The sequence below is a fragment of the Rhinolophus hipposideros genome (genome assembly GCF_964194185.1).
Source record: "Rhinolophus hipposideros genome assembly, chromosome: 2".
NCBI lineage: Eukaryota > Metazoa > Chordata > Mammalia > Chiroptera > Rhinolophidae > Rhinolophus > Rhinolophus hipposideros.
In genome coordinates, this window is record NC_138048.1 from 50,198,529 (window position 1) to 50,220,566 (window position 22,038).

The window sequence follows — 22,038 nt, forward strand, 5'->3', positions numbered from 1 at the left end:
AGTATATCTATCACTTTTAGACAAAAACAAAGAAACTTGACATGGTCATTAAATGTATTATGGGTTAGATTTAGATTACTTTGTCCAATAGTGAAACTCACTTATAGACCTTCATGTTTGGTGGGAAGGAGGAAGTCAAAAGTCTCCAAAATTGACTCTCTTTGAGTTTGTCTATGCTGAGTCGGGTCATGTGATCATCCTTGAATTAATCCCTGTGGCCCAGGGAATAAAATATTCTGGTTATTTTAGGACCCACCCCTGGGGATGGGGGTGGAGATTGAGCAAGGATAGGGTTTCAACTCACAAAGCTAGAAAATCTGGGTGCTTTTATGAAGGAGAGAGAGAGAAATGGGTGCTGGGAAAGCAGCTAGCAGGCGTCGTCTCTGTTGCCCTGTGGGCCCTTTGTCTAATGAGAAACTGCAATGAGTTTAAAGTCTACTGAAGTCCCTTTGCCTCTTCTGTTGTATGTGCTCAGGGGACAGGATGCCCAGCTCTTCCAGAGGAATGAGAAAAATGTGCGTAGGGAAGGCCTTGTCAGGAGGTAACATGGGGACTGGGTCTTGAGCGGTCTGGAGGGATGTTTTTCATCTAAGAAATAGGGAAAGGAAATAGCATGAGGAAGGACATGGAGTTGTGGATGAAAATGGAGAGTCTGGAAATGATGAACAGATAGCAATTTACTATGTGGTACTATCGTATCTTCTTTGGTCTTCAACTTTGGGGTGTCAGCCTACACATTTCACAGATGGGAAGACTGAGGCACAGAGAGATGAAATTATTTTCCCAAGAGCATGTGGTTAATAAGTTGTGTTCTGGTTTCCTCTCAATAGTCTGTCTCTCCCGCTTACCCTGCTGCCCAACTAGATTCTGATTGTTGCATCAAGTTCTACTTTTCTGTTTTATTACTGTAATGGAATCTGGTACAATTCCATATTGTGTCCCTCAAACTATGGGATGGGTTAGCAGTTCCAGAAGCAGCTTTTCCTTGTGGGCTGTTTTATTTTTATATACAGAGGGTGCCAAAAAAATGTATACACATTATAAGAAAGGAAAACTGTATTAAAATTATAATACTCTATATATCGATAACAAAAGATACAAGACACATTTGACTTCTGCAATTACAAGAGGTGCTCAAAGTAGTTACCATCGGCGTCCAGACACTTCTGATTACGGTGAACTACTGTTTGAGCAACACTGAACAAAGTGTCCACTTGTATACATTTTTTTGGCACCCCCAGTGTAAGCCCTATGCCACCAAAAGCCCTTAACGTAAGTACTGCCACACACACACACACACACACACACACACACACACACACACGTGCGCCTTTATACCCTAAATAGCAGAGACCTAGAAATGTTTGTCTACTTTTGCCAACATCTGACTGTGATTATCTTTAACCACAGTCACACTTGTTTGTCTCTTAAAATAGTACTGGCTCTCCCAAGGAGACTGTTTCCAGTGGTCACAGCCCCCCCAGAACGCTATCTGTTTCACCTGCCTTCTCCTGGTAGCCTTGGCAGCCTGTGAGTCACTGTGATTAATTTCCATGCTCCCTTGTGTTGACACTCCTGAATCATTCCTTAGGATTCGAAGACTCAGTCAGTGTATTGGATGTCACGGCCCAGAGCCCACCTGTTGACTCTTGTAACTGAAAGGAGAGCTCTCCCTGGGCTGCCCATCAGCCATTCCTCCTTGCTGTCTCTGGCTCGGCCCACAGGCCAGGCCAATATGCAGGAGTTGACTTCCCCAGAGGACAGCAGGCAAAAATCCAAGCCGTGTCTAACCTGTGGGATGGATCCAGATGATTTTTGAAATGGAATACCCCTTCCCCCTGCCCTCCAGCATGATCATTAAAACTTTATGTCCTTGCTTTGGGGCTCTGCCTCAGAGAAAGTGAGTATTCCTTTATGCTAATCGATTGAGTTCCTTTGCTTTGAAGTAAAAGTTGCTCATTTTGACTTTGAACTTGATGAGACCAAAAGGAGGGGAATGAAGAAGGTGTTTTCACCTTATGGTTTCTATCTATGCTTCGTCCCTTCCCCACCCACCCCCCAACCCCCACCCCCCACCCGGAAAAACTGCCACCGTCTGGAGCCTGGTGGTCTTATTTGAGGTCTTTTTCAGAGCCATCCCTGGGATAAAGGAAATAACAGCATCAACTCTCATGTGAGTCTGTGTTGTGTGCTCTTGGATCCTATCGGGAAGAGATCCCTTTTCTGAAACAATTGGGGGTGACACGTGGGTGGCAAACACAAAAAACCCACAGAATGAGGACTCTGAAAAAATAGATTGTCAGGATAGCGTTCCCATTTTCCAAGCTTACCCTGTGATTTGAACAGTGTGTTCTCCAGACTGCGAGCACAGAGGTCACCCACTGAGCTCTGGCAAGAGCCACTCTTGGTGCCAGTGGTGGACTATATTGTTCTTCCCGAACCACAAAGGTTGTTTCTGCATAACCTTGAGAAAGTAGCTTTGAAAGTCGAGGTGCTTAATGGTGGAAAATAGGTTTGGGAGATGAGGGTTGCTGATGAGCTTTGAAAGCCCTATAAATATTTTTATGATCCTTAAATTATCCCACTAAATAAAGAGAAAGAGTACTGTGCAATTTCTATTCTATTGGGTTAGAAATATTTCAGATTTTCCTAACTAGAAATTTGAACTAGATAATTTTAGGTTCACATTTGTGTGTGTAGAAAATAGGTGCATTAAGACACTTTTGTTCCCACTCCACTGTGGTCTTCCAAATGGGGCTCAAAACTGTGTAAGAGTGTAGATTTCAGAATTCAGCAGACCTGCCCTGAATACTGGCTCTGTCATTTACCAGCCCTGTAACCTGCGTAAGGGATTCAACGTCTCGGTGCCACGTTCTCCTCCTCAGTAAAATGGGCATAGAGATAGCTCCCATGCTGGTGGAGGGTTGCGAATGTTAAACCATTTGGCAGTGAAATGCGTAGGATATCTGTCACGTTGTAAGTTCTCAGTAAAGAATGGCATATAAAACAGAAATGTAGGCAACGGTAATGATTGCACAACATTGTTGTTCCCTTAAACATGGTTAAAACAGTCGATTTTATATGTATTTTATCACAATAAAAAGAATTTTGAAATTGTATCCCCAAAAAGGTAAGTGTATATGGAAAAGAGAGTAAGCTATTAATTTATAAAAGACTGAAAGGAAGTTCACCAAAACATGCTATATGGAAGGATTCTGAGTTATTTTTTTATTCTCTTCTATAAACTTCTCTGATTTTTCAAAATTCCTGCAATAACATTATTTACTTCTACAACTAGAACATATTAAATTACAGCAAAAGACTAAAGGGACAAAAGCATCACTAAGTAGAAGGATGACTGACCACCGACACTTTCCAGCGCGTCCTGGGACGCTTTGTTCTCCACCTGCCCCAGCTGTTCTTGGGGTTGATGAGGGCAGGGGCATAAGTACAGCCCTCCTTGTCCATGGCCACCGTCACTGCCTCGAGGAATCACGTGGGACAGGACAGGTGGTTCCTTGTGGCCCTCCCCTCTGGGCTGCAGCGTCTACAGGCGCCAGCTCCGGTATTGACGCCTGATTTTAGAGGCTCAGTACCTTAGCAGTTTTTGGTGTCATCTTTTTAACAAAGATGCATGTGTATCCCTGGGTGTTTTTCAGCCCCTGTGCTTCACTCAAGGCAGGGTGATGTGTCAGAACAGCCAAGATCAGAGTAGCAGTTGGCCCTGCCTCCATTGCCCCTGCCCCCCCTTCCATTATACATGGCTTAGAGTCTCCCTTCCCGAAACATGCACACCAGAATGTTATTCCTGCTACAGCTCTAGCATCTCTCCCGAGGCTTTAATGGAAAACCTACTCCTTGTTCACTACGTCCCACCCCCCTTATCATCTCAATGCCCAGTCGACTCCTTCTGATTATCCCCATCACGAATGATTTAAAGATTTGACTTAACACATTCATGTATTTATTCAGCAAATATTTATTGAACCTCTGAACTGAAACTTAAAGCACACAGAAAATTAAAATCACCTCTATTAGAGTTTATGCATGAGGGGAATTCTGTTTTGGAGCAATAACTGTGTTGTCCTCATATGGGGCATTTCTAGGTCCTTGAACTTTGGCTTAAATGATGTTTAGACTGGAACGTGTCCTCTTTTAACTGGGAGCTCTCGTTGGTGACGTTATGACCAAGAAGAGCACCGGAACTGCCCCAGAGCCAGAATGTGAGATCTGTTTCTCCCACATCTGGCAAGCTCCGTGCTCATGCAGTACTGTGCATTCACTGAGCTATGAAAATACCTAGGCTGTGAGATGTGTGACAAGGCTTCTTAATAATTCTGTAATTTTGATTTATAAAATGTGGGAAGCTCATAAGACCGATATAAAACAGAAGTTCTTTAAAGTTTCTACTTCAAAATATTTTTCCTGACAATAAAGTAAGGTAAATTATGTCTCCTAATAACATTATATGTACAAATAATTTCCAGATGCGTTTCAGGCAAATAGCCCCTAAAAGGAAGTTAAGATAGACTAGGAGAAAAGACTTGCAGCCTACACAATAGACAAAAGATTACTATCCAGAGTGTATAAAGAGTTCTTATAAATCAATAAGAAAAACAGCCAACAATCCAATAGGAAAACGGGCAAAAGTTACAAAGAAGGACTTAAGAGAAAAAAAAAAAGCAATAAACTTTTGGAAAGATAATATTAGCAGTAATCAGAGAAATACAAATAAAAATAAGATAAGTTTTCACCCTTTAGATTAGCAAAATTATTGCTAAGGGGGTGGAGAAATCAATCACATACTGGTGGGAATATAAATTGATGTAGTCTTTCTGGAGGGTCATCTGGCAGAATCTATAAAAATCGAAAATGTATATGTCCTTTCACCTACTTCTAGGAGTTCTCCATTTGTCCCAGGATGTTCAAGTGACAAGTTTTGTAATTGCTAACAAGAAGATGGGCAGCAGCATTATTTCCAATAGGGCAATAGTTATGGTACAGTTGTCCTGTGAAATACTATGCAACCGTCTAATACAAAGAAAATACAGACATGGGAAGATCCTGCACTTGTTAAACGAAAAAAAAAGAAACATTCAGCTATATAGCATGAACTGCTCTGTGCAAGAATATTCGTGTGTGTGTGTGTGTGTGTGTGTGTGTGTGTGTGTGTGTGTGTGTGAGAGAGAGAGAGAGAGAGAGAGTGTGAGGGGCGGGGATACATAGAAAGTAGTCCAACAGTTATGTGGAACAGCTGTGGTTAGGTAGGAGCATAGAACTGGGAATATGGGGGAATAGCTGAGAAGGAATTGGAGAGATGTAGAGGACATTTTACCCTAAAATTTCTAAGGTGTTGTTTGAAATTTCATGAGTTATTTATGTATGAATATATATTTATAGCAGATAATTTGGAAAACCGAAAAAGTTAAGGAAAATATATCACCTCTAATTCTAAACACCTTGACTTTAGTTACTTTTAGTTACTTTTTCTATGTGTACATGAAATTATACACAGCTGGCTCAGTTTTTTTAGTTAATATTGTATCCTGTTTCTTTCAGTTCTTCTTTTCTAAGCATTTCCCAACAGTTTTACAAATTTATAGTCTCTCCTGCTACCTTTACATGTTTATACACACACTTTAAGGCTCAAGAATAGATAGCAGCAAGATTTTCAAGGGCCATGAGGGGCAGGTACCTGGAGCCTGACCCCTCACCTTATCTGCCTGGTAGGAGTAGTAAGCAGAGGGCCACTGAGTCAGGTCCGCTAGTCTATGGAAGTCTGCGGAAACCATACATGGTCCTCTCTCGCCTTCTCTCCTGGAGATCAGCAGGACTTAGTTTCTGCTTCTGCCCAGCTCAGGGTCTAACTCTGACTACAAGGAGCTGCCTTCTCTGCTGCAGGCGGAGAACTGGGGCCAAAGGACAGGATTTGAAATGTAACTCCCACCGCCCCCCCACCCCCAGAGTAATGGCATCCAAAAGTCAGCTTCGAATACAAATTACAGTCTTCTCTATCTCTGAGTGTTCATAGTGGAAGGACTGGTTAAGATGACCTAGAGTTGTTATTCTATTTGACAGATTACTAAATTCAAACCAAGCAAGACAGGGATTCGCCTAAAACCATGCTTCAAGTTAGCAGTAAACCTAGAATGCTCACCTGGGATTCTCGGTGTGGCCCAGTGCTCGTTTTACTGTGCCTTGAAAGCTCCTCAAGCAGCATTCCTGGAACCCTTGAGCCTTAGCCAAAGGGACAGTGGGTTGAAGGAAGGTCACGTGAGCTTAAGTTTTAGTTCATTCATTCAGCAAATAGCCTCCACACACATAGATGAGAGAAATGTTCTAAAGTGTTATGGAGTGTAATTTTCACATGATAGCAGGATTACAGAAACTTTTCATTTTCTTCTATTTTTTCTTATAATTACTATGTTTGAAAGCTTGACTTTTTTTTCCTAAGTCCTCCTGTTTAAGTATTTTTATGTGTTGGCAATCGTGAATATTTTTATTTGGAGTGAGAAATGGGTGGGAAGTTTTATGAACCAGTTAAATCCTCTCTTCTAAGGTGAGTGGGATAGTTCTGGGGCCTTGGACTTGAGTTCATGGGAGTTCTACGGGGGCCCTGCCATGGACTGCTCACTCCTGTTTGCACGTCTGTGAGTGCGTGTGTGTGTGTGTGTGTGTGTGTGTGTGTGTGTGTGTGTGTCTGTGTCTTCACCTGCTGGGATCTGCGTTTGCATCTGTGACTGACATGGAAAAGTGGGTTCTAGAAGGGGGTCAGAAGCAGTGCTCAGAAGAAGGAAGTGCATTGTCCCGTGGCTGCTGTCCTCTGCAGGACACTGAGAGAACTCAGGCAGCCGGCGACTCAAAGAACAGCCTTCAGGGCAAGGGCTGGCTGACTCCCAGGTCCTTAGGCCCAGGGGCATTCCTGTATTACAACACAGTACTCTTCATTCTCATTCAACAGTCATTACTGTGATTGCTGTTTATCGTCACACAATAACCTTTTACTGTTACTTTATTGTTATCTCAGAGGTGGGATAACCCCATTTTATACAAGAGAGAACAAAGGCTCAGAAAGGTGAAGAGGCAGAGCTGGAATTCAAATCCCAAGGGCTATCTCATTGTACTGCATGGCTCCTGTATTTATCCATGCTTGCACAAGCAGTCATTGTGGCTTCCTTTTTATTCATTTACTATTTAGAATATCTTTATTATTGAGCATTTTCCATGACATCTGTTTCCAACGCATGTTTATGGAGTGGTTTAGTTCGGGGTCAGGCACTCTTCTAGGTGCTAGACCCACAACAGTGAACAAAAGCAGACAAAAATCCCTGCCTTCATGGAGCTTATATTCTAGTTAGAGAAGTCGAAGAGACAAATGGTAAGCTAAATTCTATAGGAGGTATTTTTAAATGTAGTACATGAGTAGAAAATGTTAAAGTCAATACGACCGACAGATGGGAAATGATGGCCACCGAAAGATAGCCTGTTTCGTTCCCAAGAGGAGGGAGCACAGCACACAGGGCCACAGCGGGAACCCTGAGCCTGGGCGCAGGCAGAGAGAGAAAAGGAACTGTGGGCTCAAGCCTTTAAGAGGCAGTCAGGGCAGTCGTGTATAGGAGTGGCTAGTTTGAATCATCTCAGTAGGCTCTGGAGTGTAGGGACTGTCACTAGTTGTCTGTTACTTGGCCCTGGGGTGATTGGAGATGGTGGAGGGACCCCAAATGCAAAGCCCAGTAAAGAAGATGGTTGGGGTCATGGGCTCTGGATAAATGGATTTGCATACGAAAGGCGCAATTGCAGTTGAGTTGTTGGCTACCTCTGGGAATTAGCTAGCCCTGGGAGGGCTGTCCCTCCAGAGTCTGCAAGGCCCCAGATATCAAAGCATCAGAACACAGAAAATGAAAAGACACGGTTAATACCGTTGGCTAAATGGTGAAATGTGCTACAGAGAAACTTAAAAAGGAACGGAATAGGGAGTGTCGGTGTGGAGGAGTGGGATGTTGTGATTTTAAATAGTGTAGTCAGGGAAGACTGTACTGGGAAGGTAGCATTTCAGTAAAGACCTGAGGCAGAGAGAAAATACGGGAGCTGGGGGAGCTTTCTAGGCAGAGAGATCAGCAGTATCAGAAGTGAGAGCGTATCTCGTTGATGGTGCCACCTAAAGCTGTATCGGTATGCCTTAGCCATAGCCGGAAGAATATAATTGAGAGATGAGGTGACGTGTACCGTGTTTCCCCGAAAACAAGACCTAGCCAGGTAATCAGCTCTAATGCGTCTTTTGGAGCAAAAATTAATATAAGACTCGGTCTTTTATAATAAAAGAGTCTTACAGTAAAATAAGACCTGGTATATTATATTACATATTATATTATATTATATTAATTATATTACATTATATTATGTACCCGGTCTTATAGCAAAATAAGACCCGGTCTTATATTAATTTTTGCTCCAAAAGACACGTTAGAGCTGATTGTCCAGCTAGGTCTTATTTTTGGGGAAACACGGTAGGTGTTGGAAACACAAGCTGATAGTAGGAACGAATGGGATGACCTTATGTGTGTGAGCTGAGTATGGAGTATTTTGCCCAGAGACCAGATTTAGTAAGATGTCTCCCATTCATCCACATTTGGAAGATGTTTCTCCCCAAATCCTGTAAAAGAAAAAGTGATTCTTGGTAGAAAGGTGGTTTTAATTCAGGATAAGTTAATCTGGCTATACAATATGGACTAAATTAAAGATTGTCAATTAAAATAAAATCATATCTCATCACCCCAACCTCTGAAAACCCCCCAGTGTTTCCCACTGCATTGAGGATAAAATTCCAACTCCCTGCCATGGCCTGCAAAGCTCTGACTCTAACCACTGCTCTCCTCTGCAGCTTCATTTTATGTTCCTCCAGTCACCACCACCAACTGTGGTCCAGCCAGGAGAACTTCCTTTTAGTAACTTGAACACCCCAAACTCATTTCTGCCTTAGGATTTCTGCTCAGGCTGGGCCGTGGGCAGAGGTCTTATCCTCATCTTTACCTGGCTGGTTCCTTCTTATTCAGTTCTCAGCTTACTTCTCAGAGAGACTATCACCAATTGCTCACTGAGGAAATTATCCAGGCCCTCTCCAGCCCATGAACCAGTTGAATTCTCTAAATACTGTCCAACAATATTGGAAAATTTTCTAACTTTCTATTAATTTATTATCACCCTCCCACCCCCACCCCAATTAGAATGTCAGCTTCCTGATGTCAGGAACTTTGTCCCCTTCACTGCTCTAGCCCACAGCACCTGGCACATAGATGGCACTCAGTAAGCATTTGTTGAATGACTGAATGATATCATAATATCTTTAAATATAAATGTTATATAAATTGAGCCTACAAGACCCAGCACTTAAGTAATAAAAGAGCCGTCATAATGGGGCAGGGTCTAGGCAGTCTTCTAGGAAAGAGACACTCTTACAGAAATAGTCTAATTATGTATATTTCCTGAAAAAGGTATCTCCAGGGATATCTGCATGTGCTGGATGATACCCCATCCCAATCATTGCTGACCTTAAAGCTGGGGGTTCCAGCTCTAGTAAAGAGGAGATGGCCTTGTCACCACTGGGCAGGCAAAGCAAAGTAGCAAGAGCGTGTAGTATTTGGCAGCAAAGTGTTTGGGTTCTTTGGAAAAATATGAATATGAATGTCTTCAGTCAACCAACATTCTCCGTTTTGACACCCTATGCCTCTCCTGATTGTTCAGTCTTCTCATGTTTACCTGATCTTTTGGTCCCCGTAGATATCTGACCTTTGACCCCTGCCCTAGGTGATTAAGGGCCCTGTGTCCTAGCAGCCCAGGAGATACTTTAGATGTTTTTCCCGATTGAAGGGAAGTGGAAATACTGCTGTCTTAGGAACCAGCTCACAGCTAGAGAACAAGGTGTTAGCTTGTCTTACCTGCCCCAAAGGTAGAGAATGCTTGCTAAAGGGAGTTTCTGGTCCCAACCTTGCAAATAACATATAATTAGGAAGTGACCTTTCTAGGGTTCCAGGCATCATCCCAACTCAGCCTCTCTACCCAGCTCTATTTGTTACAACAGTTAATAATCTCATTTAGTGTTTTCTAAACTAGGGGCCAACATTTGACGTTCTGAGGTTCTCACTGATCTATTCTCTCATCACCTATTTGCCGTTTTTCCTACCTTTAACACTTAAACTTAACTTGTGAGAGAGGAAATGCCTCACAGTCTACCAGTATCTTAGAATCATGTTTCCATTCTTCAACCTCTGGCCTTTTCAGCTGGCCGGTTCCCAAACTCCAGACTGTAGCAACCAGCATTGTTTGTCACGATGGTCTTTCTGTATTTATTAGTAAACTAATGTAAGCAATTAACAGAGCCAGCCAGAATTTTACGCCTTCCCCAAAACTTCCAACACCATTTTTAGTGACATTTCAATATCTGTAGAATAGATTTTCGGGTTGGGTACAAACCTGACCCCAGACTTCCTTTTAGAATCCGCTTTTAGGAATATGAGTTTCACGTGGAAACTTCAACTTGCCTGATTTTGGCATGCCCACAAGGCTACAATCAACTTTAAATAACATGTCAAAGCACAATTTATAAAATTTTAATAAAATCTAGTTCTATCCTTTAGCGTAATCCCCATTTTCATTATACGTTGTGCGATCTGTTTTCAATAGAGTGGAAAATTATGCTCTCATATTTGTGATCAGGAAATTATTTTATGAAAGGAATTGGGTATTTTACACAGAATTTATGTTCAGGCATCACTTAGGGTTGATTTGTACCAGCACTTTAAAACATTAGGACTAAGCATATATGCAGTTGAACTTGATGGATTAGAAGCTTGTGTCAGTGACAGGTACCACCCTAACCAGGGACCTAAGTTCACATCACTAGAATTGGATCACATGGATAGTATGTGTCTCCTCACGTGAGTCATCATTTTCAGGGTTATTCTTGCCAAAAATGCACACTCTAAATCTTATCATAAGGAAACATTCAGCAAACTCAAACAGAGGGATATTCTACAAAATAACTACTTTGTACTCATAAAGATGTCCAAGTCAAGAAAGATACGACTTTTTTTCTATAAAGGAAAGTATTTGGACAGTTGGTAACCTTTGAAGAAAGTAGAGTATCAGTGTTAAATTCCTGATTTTGCTATTGTGCTGTGGTTATGAAAGAAGACGTCCTTGTTTTTAGGAAACATATACTGAAATATTTAGTGATAAGGGGGAGGCTTCCCTGTGACTTATTCTCAGACAGTTTAGAAAGAATGAGAGCAAGTGAGTGAAGCAGAGAGAGAGAGAAAAAAACAAGTGGTAAATGGTAACGTTTGAGAGATCTGGGTGAAGGGTATATAGGAATTCTTTGTCCTAATCTTACAACTTTTCTCTAAATCTGAAATTATGTTAAAATAAGATGTTTTAAAGAAATGATGCCAATGGGATCACGCTTGTGAATCTCATCCCCAGATAATCCAGGTGGTGGCTTTTCTTGACCACGTGTACCCTTGGTGTGACCCTATGCTCTGGGTTCCATGAGGCCCCTGGCGGCCCCATGGTTCGAGGACAGCCATGAGGGCACAGTTGCATGAAGAACACCAAGTGGAGAAATGCAGAACGAGACTTTGTATTTGGCCCAGCAGTCCAGGCCAAGAGGCCCAGCTGAACTCAGCTTGTCGGTCTGCTGCTTTTTTCCAAGCTCGATATCAAGGACCTAGAGGAAAATTCACGTGGCACGGGTGCTTGGGAGAAACAGGGCTAGGTTAAGACTGCAGAGTCTCAAACTACCTAAAGTCCAGGAGACTCTAAACCTTAATTCTTTCTTTCTCATCCACCCCACACAAAAATGTAGTTTGCCATAAAAGGACACTGAAAATAGTCTTTGATCACCAGCCACCTATTTCTCTCTCCAGATAGGCAGTTTCCTCCTCCTTCTTCCCTCAGGTTTCCTAGGAGAATTTCCATTGCAACATTTTCAGTTAAGTAGTGCTTAATTACAGTCAGTCATACGCTTTCCAGCATCACCCTGCTTAAGTCTTTCCCTCTGCTTCTGTAATTAAGCCTGGCATGGTTACCTTTGGGTAAGGTTACTCCTGAAGGGCACATTGTAAGTGGAATCCAGGTCGGGCTTCCCGCTGGCTTCTGGGTAGACTCTGATGTGATAGTGCACCAGCTGAAAATAACTGGGCTAGACTGTCATTTATCTCCTACTTTGGTGTTTTTAAGAGGTTTTGAGTTTGACTGGCAATCCTGCGTTCGGGATACCATCCTAGGGAATCTGATTCACTTTTTGTATTGCAGACTGAGGTGGAATAATAGCCAAGATCAGTGCTAACTACACTGCTTTCTATCATATCTTAATAGAATTTGGTAAATGCTATATGTTCTTCTTGAAGAGTCATCATCTACATGAGTATGTTAATTAGCCTATGAAAGTTTCCTAGAAGTCCTGCAGCCAGGAAACAGGTAACTTTGTGTAATGTATCTTAATCGACTGGGTGCCACTTAGAGCATCGTAAGGAACAGGAAGCCCTAGTGCCTCAACTGACACTGACTTTTCTTAGAGGTCTCTGGGCCTAAAAATAGTCAGATTCCAATGATTTCTCTTTCTTTGTCCTGAGCTGTTCATCACCAACCGTTTCATGAGCTCCTCTGTGACCAAAGAGTTGGTGCTGAGGATATAAAGATGGAGGATATCTGTGTTCTCCAGGACTTCACTTAGAGTTAAGGAGGTTAAGCGCATGAACAGACATTTATCAGTGCCAAATGAATGATACAAGAGGTACTCCCAGAGCAATAGGAGAACATGCTGGGCTTCGTCATCTAAGAAGTCCTAGGTACGCTTTAGGCAAGCAGAGAGGCAGCAGGGTGGTATGAGGAATGCTACCCGGTGGTGCAGTGAACTGAACAATTAGACTAAAGTGGAGGGTTCTTACAGAGTAGTCGTTTCCAAACTTTAGCATACATCGAAATTACTTGGAGGGCTTATTAAAACACACAGTGCTGGGCTATCCCCATAGTTTGTCACCCAGTAGCTCTGGAATGGGACCCAAGAATTTGCATTGGTACCAAATTCCCAAATGGTGCTTGGCATTACTGGTCTGCACACCACTGTTTGAGAACCTTGGGTTATCAAAGAATGGAAACTCATAGAGCTGGAAAGGTAAACTCAGGCCTGACCATGGAGCGGCTTACATGGCAGGCTGACGAGGTAAATTTTACAGATGAAGTTTTAAACAGTGACTTAAGTGCACAAAACAATGTCATTGTTCTTGCAGCAGAGAGAGGTCGAATAGGTAAAAGGAAAATACTAGATGCAGAGAGAGCAATTCAGAGGTCGTTACATAGTTAAAGCAAGTGGATCTAAAAGATCTGAATGAGGGCGGTGACGTTGGGAATGGAAAGAAAAATATCAGTGCAGAAATCTTTGTGAATGAAGAATCTGCTTGCAGGAAAGAAAAGCTGAAAGGTAGGCTTGGTCATTCTCTGAGAGAGTCTTCAGTTCTATCCAGTAATTTGTGTAATGTTATTTTGAGGCTTGGTGCATATTACAAGGATTGAATTTATTTACATTCACACAATCTGAAAAGTGGAAAATGTGGCTATGTAAATTAATAGGGAGCTCATTTAATCTACCTGGGGTTTACTTGAAGGCCGAGGAGAAAACTCAGGTATGGATACATCCTGGACTCAGGAATGGCCCTATTATACCAGGGAAATTTGTCTTACCTGCCATGTATGGAGCTTGAGAGGGCTGCGTGTGAAGAGATGAAGCTAGAGAAAAATGCCTATCCGTGGAACTTGGCAGGTGCCACGTGTCCTGACTAGGTCACCTCCTTGTGCTCATGATCCCTTTATAGATGAAAGCAGATCTCAGGTGACCTCAGTCCCTACTTATCCACTGATTCTTGTTGCCTTGTCACAAGTTGTAACCATTTCTTACATAAAAATCTAGGTTTTATACTTAAATATGGCATGCCCTTCTTTCAGTCTGAACATGTGAAGTCTTTTGGTGGTTACGTTCTGAACAGTTCACAAGCCCTGTGGGAGAGTTCTCTATTCCATTGTTTGGAAGAAATGTGCATTCCCTCTCCAGAGGCTGTGGACTGGTCTGGGCAAGTGAAATGGACATATCGGTGGAAATACTATTTAGAATATTTACTCTTGGAAAAGCAGCTCTGCTACATCTCATTGACTTTTGCCTGATCTGATATGTCAAGTTTCAGAATCCACCATGGAATGTGGAGAGAGCGGTGGGGAAATAGAGGGAGACAGAAAGACAGTGTTTTAGTCTTTAACTTTCAAAGGCACCTCAAGTAGTGAATCAAGTGAGTCATTGTGGCCACATGCCACAGCAATGGCCTTGAGTGAGGAGGATGTGCTTATTATCTGGGGGTGTGGTGGAGGGAACTCAGCGCCTTTTGAGGGCTCTTCTCCCTCTGTCTCTGGCTCAGAGAGATTACGCAGGACAAACTGAGGCTGAGGAGATCCTAACAACAAGCAGCTGGGAATTTTATCACTTTACCCTCTGCATCCAATGGCATCCTGACGGGTGGTGCGGTGGAGGGGGTCGGGTGTCGGGGAGGATCAGGGGAGGCATTGAAGGAGCCTGCAGTAGGTGAGGGCGATCTGGACGGGATTAGAACAGAATTTCAAAGAGTTCATTGAAGCCAGAGGTGCGACTTTTCACCCTTGCGGAGATTGTCTGTTGGATCTCTATATTAAGAGCTAATGTCCCGATGGTCTCGGAAGGTGAAAAGCATTCCTATCCTATGTGGATGCCCCTGGGTTTAGAATAATCCCTATGGCTCAGCTCTCTGTGCACATTCTACCAGGATAAGGAACGACGGATAGGGAAGAGAAGGGGACCAATAAGTAGAAATGAACTAGGATATAGTCCAATACAGTGTGCTTTTAAGACTCAGAGCGGTCCTTCATTTTATACTCTTAGTTTAATGGGGAAAATTAGACATAGATGTTGCAAATCCATGGGGATTTAGATGTAAAAAAAAGTTATTAAAAAACACATAAAGACTGAGTAAAGTGGTGAGGTAAAGAATGATAGGTTGGCAAAGGACTCATTGGAGAACAGATTCCTGAACTAAGTATATAAAAGCTATGGCATAAGAAGCAGGAAGCAGGGGCTTGCACCATGTTTTTGCACTTGGGTATGGTGAAGAGATGGAAAAAGGAATTTCCTGAGCCAAGGTGTGTTTGCCAAGTTTAACCTAAAGTTGTGGCAGGAGCAATTGCAAGGACAGGAAGTTTGTAGAGTTAAGAAGCAGTGTTTCTGCACCAGGCTGATCCTCCCCGCTCCCCATGTCCTATTGCTGTCACCATACCTGCTTTCTTCATCCTCTTGCACCAGATTCCAAGATGGCCAACAAAATGGTTTGCTGGGAAGACGGCCATGCCAGGATCTGGTGGTACATAGCCTCGGGACCTCAGTTGAATATGCAGCCGGGAGATTGGCTTTCATAAGCATTCCACTAGAAGATCTGCCAGAGCTATTATCTTATGCCGTGAAGAATATTTTAATACTCACTGTAGGTTTCATGCTGTCCATGCTTACAAACCATTGGATTTATGTATTTGTTGCCCAGAAAATTTTTACCCACCACTTTGCCCTTCTCTAGATGTGCAATTTCCAGTGTGGGGGGGAAATGTATGAATACTTTGATAATTTTTATAGTAAGTAAATGATTCGAGAAAGCCAAAGAAAACAGCAATGTTTGGGTCTATGGTCTCTGCAGATTGATGTATTGAAATGCATTTGCCTTATACAGCTCAAGCCACAGAAAGCAGTAAGGATGAGTTTGCCATTACTCCTTTATCATTGGAGCAAAAGCAGGACAGAAGAACAGGAGATTGAAGGACTCTTCTGTAAATACCTAGTAACTATCTAGTGATTTCTTCTGATTTTGGCCATTGGAGTCAAGGCATCCAGTACAGTGTGATGATGAATACCAGCGGGACATTTATAGACCCACTGGCCATCTAGATAAAGCAGGTATATTTAATATGGAACAAGAAGACCCCATATTTTTTAGCAATTACACAGTACAGTATGTGAAACACATGCCTTTGGGGTGTGATCGTATACCATCACAGAACTCTAGAAGAAGAGAGTGAAAATGAGTAGTTTAGTCCTGAGTCATGGCCTTCAAAGCAGTAGAAAATTGTGGGCCAACGTAGTGAGTTACGCCTCTGGGGTGCTTACGATCCATTGAAACCCTGGAGGGCACATGCACGTATGTATGCTCCCCGGAGCCCCAGCCTCGCCCTTTCAAGGACACTCTTCCTGGTCTTTGGGGATACTTAACCCACAAAACTAATAGAACTGTCTTCTTTTTTTGTCTAGGCAGTGTAGCCCTTCTTTACTTTCAGCTCACTTTGAGGTCAGTGGGAAAGAAGGCTGAATCAGTTGTTTGTGATTAGAAAAATAGTGAATGACAATCCTGTGATGCAGCCATTAGGCATTTGCCATATCATAAATTTGTATTCTTTGATGACTTGTACACAACGTGTTTTGCTTTCAGAGTAGTTTTGCAAATTTTACACTAAACCGAAACGGGTAGAAGCAGCTTTTTTTGAGTGAAATAAATATGAGTTGAAACTCTGTAAAAAGGAAATGGAGTTTATAAATGAGCTCTATTTAGATATAACACATTTCTAGTATGATCAATTACTACCCATGTTGTACACAAATATCTTCTATTTTGGTTGCTAAACAAGGGCTACGCAAGTAAAAGAAGGACAGTGGACGTGTTAGGGTGTGTTCAGTGAAACAGACTCGCATGGGCTTCTTTCCAGTTTTCATCTTCATGTCAAGCAGACAGCTCTCACCTCCTGTGCTGCTTGGAAACATGTTGCTATGATGCCTGGTCACAAAGGCCGGCAGAAGCTCCCGCTCCGTAGATACCCCTAGCTCAGATACACTATAGGTGAGGCGGTTTGTGTCACCTCCAGAAAGGAACTTGCACTGCTTACACTTCAGGTGGGACAACAGTGGCCTCCTAGTCCAAAGATGTGACTTCCTTATTGTCAGAGGAGATTTTAGGCATTGGTCATAGGACTGGTTACTTGAGGTGGGGAGGGAGAAGGACACATTATGGCAACTGGCAGCATTAAGTTTTTCTTTGCTTTCATGATGCATAAACCTTTGAACTCAAAAATGGCCTTAAATGAGTGAATCTAACCTTTAGAAGAACATACAAACGGAATGAAGGAACATACAGAATACAATCACAGTCGTGGAATTAGGGAAGACTTTTATGGTTTCATTGATTTTTTTTTTTTTTTAATTTATATGGTGCTTCCTATGGTCTAGAGTGTCCTTAGCACTTTACAAATATTAACTCCTTAATCCTAATAACAACTCTATGGGATAAATACTAATATTATCTTCATTTACTGATAAGAAAACTGAAATATAGGGAGGCTAAGTAACTGGCCCAGAGTCATACAGCTCGTCAGTGGTAGACACAGACTTTGAATGCGTCCTGTCTTATCCGTCCATTTTGTCCATGAAGAAACAGAGGCCCGAGTGTCTGGAGCTACCTAGCTAGTTAGTGGCAGAGCAGGTCCAGATCCCAGGTCATCTCTATGTTGCAATCCACTGAGTAGGCATCAGTAGGTTGTCCTTGGATTACGTAAGCCAGGCAGGAAAATTATCAAACCAGCAGAGCTTCTCTTTTCATCAACTTTAACAAAATATCATTAAGAGATGCATGTTGGTGTCAGGAATTCTCTAGTCATTGGTTAAGCTTTGGAATATGTTCTGTGACTATAGAGCATGTCTTCTTTCCTCAGGTATTAAGGAAAAATTTGGGTGGTTTAGAGAGATGACTTGGAAATTGAAGGAAGTAGGGGTGAAACATAGTATGAAAGTCTGTTGATCGATCAGAGTTTGTTGTTTGTTGGCTTATTTAGATTGTCTTGATTTCATTCGTATCATATTCCCATGACCAAACACATAAGCTTATGCCACTCAGTCTATGAAGTTGAACCTTCATGGATTACCCTGCCAAGTTTTCTGTTTTTCCAGTTGTGGCTGAGATTCCAACTATAGGATGCATTTCCTGTTGATCTAGAGGCCCTGGATTTTACCTTTTCATTTGTTACCGAAGCATTCTATATTCCTCTCACTTTACTTCCTTGAAGTCTATATTTTGGTTAAGGAGAACACATTTAATTTTTCCAGAGGACAATTATGTGCTAATATACATTCTGTGTCTCTCAAGGAGAACACAGAAAGAGGAGAATTTTTGCACAAGTCGATGGGAGTAAATCAGAGAGTCCGTGACGATACCTAGTTAAGTTGGTGATGCGTATTCCCTAAACCCAGCGACTCCACCTTGAGTGTATGGTTTAGATGCTGTAGAGTTGACAGTGGTACTACTCAATGTTTGATCTGCAGATGGTGAAGGTTTGCGAGCTATTTGTTTCCAATCCACAGTGAGGTAAGTAAGAAGATGAGAGTAAGCATTTAGAAGCTTTTATAACAATTTCACATTTCTATGACATCTAAGAGTATGACTTTGTATTTCATAAAAGTATTGGTCCAAAACAGACTAGAAATAAGAAAAATGGTTGTAACCTCTTACCACAGGTAGTTTGGGAAGCACTGTCCTAGAGGAATTCCCACACATATGCAAAGAGGATTGCTTAAATTACTCTATACAGGTGTGTTTGTGTGTGTGTGGGGGGGGGGGTGGTGGATGTGTGTAACAACCTAAATGTCTATTGTTAGGAAAATGTATTACAAGTATCATATATGTCCTAAGAAAGAATACTATTCAACAATCAAAATGAATGAACTAGATCTACATGTATGAACATGGGTAAATCTGAAATAACTTTAAATAAATGAGCAAGTTGCAAACTGATACATTGTAATTATATAAAATATAAAACAAAATAATAATATATTTGCATACACAGTAAATGGCTAACAATATGGATGGGAAAGATGCACAGCAACTTCAGAAGAGAATTTAAGTCTGGGAAGGGAAACTGAGAAACAGGATTGCGAATAAGCAAAAAATAAAAAAGAAAGTCTTTAACTATGTCTATAATCTTTTATTTCTTTTTTAAAAATCTGAAGCTAATATGGCAAAAAAATACCTACATTTATCATATCTAAGTGGTGGGTACATGGATGTTAAATCTTTTTCTATATTTTTCTGTATTTTAAAAATATTTCATAGTAAAATTAGAAATATATGGAGCAAATACAAATGTAGGAATAAGATTAGATATATGTACAGTGGAGTCAGATCTGAGTTTAAATTTTGCCTCTCTGCCATTGTGAGCCTTGGTTTCCTGAAGTATTCTGATTTTCTGTTTCCTAAAATGAGAATAAAACACCACCTACCTCAGCTTGATGAGATAACAGCATTATTGTTATAGTTGTTACAAATCAGTCACTTAACTGTTGTGCCTGGAAAGGTACTAGATTAAATTCTCAAACAACTAATGGCAACGATTTTCCAAAGATGGAAGGAGCATAACATGCCAATCATTCTTTGAAGTAGTGATGAATTAAGTACAAGTTTTCTAAACTAAATGATACCACATTCTTTTATAACCATGTATTCAAAGTGATTTAGTAAAAGTTCTCATCACAAGAAGAAAAATTATAACTATGTGAGATGATGGTTGTTAACTAAACTTATTGTGGTGATCATTTCACAATACATATACATACGAGGTCTGACAATTAAGTTCACAAACTCATCCTAGAAAAAGGGCTACATGCTTCACTGCTAAATATCACTATGGTCACCTTCCAAGTACTTCCCTTGGGAAGCTACGCACCAACACCAGCGCCTAGTCCACCCTTCAAAGCAGTTTTGGAACTCTTTCTGAAATGGCCATCAGAGCTGTCGTCCTATTACCCTTGGTGTCCTGAATGCCATCAAAATGTCTTCTTTTCACTATTTCCTTTATCTTGGGGTAAAGAAAGAAGTCATTGGGGGCCAGATCAGGTAGGGAGAGTGTCCCAATGCAATTATTTGTTGACTGGCTCAAAACTCCCTCACAGACAGTGCCGTGTGAGCTGGTGCATTGTCATGATGCAAGAGTCATGAATTGTTGGCAAGAAGTTCAGGTCGTTTTCGTCTAACTTTTTCACGCAGCTGAAAAGCCCTTCCAAATAGTAAACCTGGTTAACTGTCCAGTTGGTACAAATGAATAATGAATAATCCCTCTGATAAAAAATGTCAACAACATTGTTGGAACAACTTCGCGAACTTGTCAGTCCTCATATATCAAATCATTGTATTATATGCCTTGGACTAATATAATGTTATGTCAATTATATCTCCAAACGGAGGAAAAAAAGGAAACAAGGTGATCTCTTTTATGTGGACTGTGGTTGAATGGCGCTCATTGTTTACATAGAGACAACAAAATTGAGAATACTCTTCATTTTTTCAGTTGTACTTTGTAATTTGTACTCTTGCTATTAATTTGTACAAAATGCACCAAAGCAGAACCAGATGACAATGGGAGAAAAAAGAACGGTCCGTCAGATTTTACACCAGTGAATCTCAAAGCCAGGCAATGATTTTCCATAGAACAGAAAACTTGGACAGTCATCTGCCTTGCTGAGTAGCACAAGGCACAGTTAATGTGGCTGGGCCTCTAGTTCTGCTGACACAGTATGTGCTGATAAATCTGACTTTTGAAGGCTTGGATTTAAAAGAGCCATGTGGTATCCCAGGGGCCTGGTGAATGAAAAGCGTATGCAGCTTATCAGCAGAAAGGTGACAGAAAGGCCTGGGTCCACTGCCAGTGCTGGGGAGATGTTTATCACACAGGCCTCAGAGAACAGGAGTTTGACCCATAGCAAACACTTCAGAAATAATGTCAACATACTCTAGACCACCGCCAGCAAGGAATTCTCTGAGATAAGATTACAACTCTGTCCTTAAAGGGACGCCAACCAAGTCAATCGATCCCCACAGAGTCCCTCGGCAGAGCAACCCAGTAAGTTATGCTTCATACCAGGGAGCACCATTTTTCTGCTCCTAGATGCAACTATTCTGCTGTTATTTTCTAAAATATGCACAGAATTCTAGCAATATCTCAGAATGTCCCTGCAGGGCCAGGCTTGGTGCTGTGGAGATCAGCCAGTTGTACGAGCTGGAGACAGTTCTCTAGTAGCAAAAGCATTCATTCACCTTTGAGGACTTTGTTTCTTCTTTGTCTAGGCAAGAGGGCCTCCAAGGCTAGATTAGACATCTAGTCTGGGTCGAGGAGAAAGTCATTACAGGAAAAGGTGATTCAGTCTTTGAGATGAGTAGGTGTAAAAGGCCACTGCAATTATTTGTTTAAATACCTAGTCATGGATTTGGTTTAGATAGCAATATGCACACTGGCACTGTGGGATTAGAGGTGGTCACGTATTCTCCCAGGACCATCTTGGTAACGAGAAGCAGCAGCATACAGAGAGACAACTTACCTTTGATTGTCATCCAGACACTAACAGTATGACTTCTTGTTTTGAAATGCCTCACACTCATTCCTTTGCACTCCCCAGACACAGCCCTGTGTCTTCTGGATTCTAATTCCTCCTTCCCAGGGCTGTGCTGTATACAGTTACCAGATTAATTAACAAACTAACAAACAAACAAACAAACCCTTTTTTCTCGTATCATCCCAAGAAAGTCTCACAATACAGTTCACACTCCTCTAGTTTATGATTAAAGGTCCTCACTAACCTTTCTACGCAATTTCTCCTTCTCTGTTCATGTTTATTTCATTCAGAAGGTTTACTTATGGGCTGCGTTGACTTAACTTTTCAATTGTACTGCCTCTATGCTTTTGTTCCCACTGTCTGCCCCCTTTGGAATTCCTTCTCCTTTCTCTTCCAGTCAGACACATCTCTTCCATTCGACCTTTATAGACCAATCCCGCCAACATTGATCTGACCCTCCGCTGAACTCTGCCTCCTTATCGTCTAGTCCATACCAGCCCTTTGGCAATTAATCTCATACTGCTTGTGAATTTATCTTTACTTTGCGT

General features: G+C 41.7%; 1 protein-coding gene across 20 annotated transcripts in view; it reads left to right on the top strand.

Moving 5' to 3' along the window:
• Positions 1 to 22,038, top strand: part of KALRN (kalirin RhoGEF kinase) — a 621,535-nt gene that overhangs the window by 538,069 nt on the left and 61,428 nt on the right. The window lies entirely within an intron of this gene.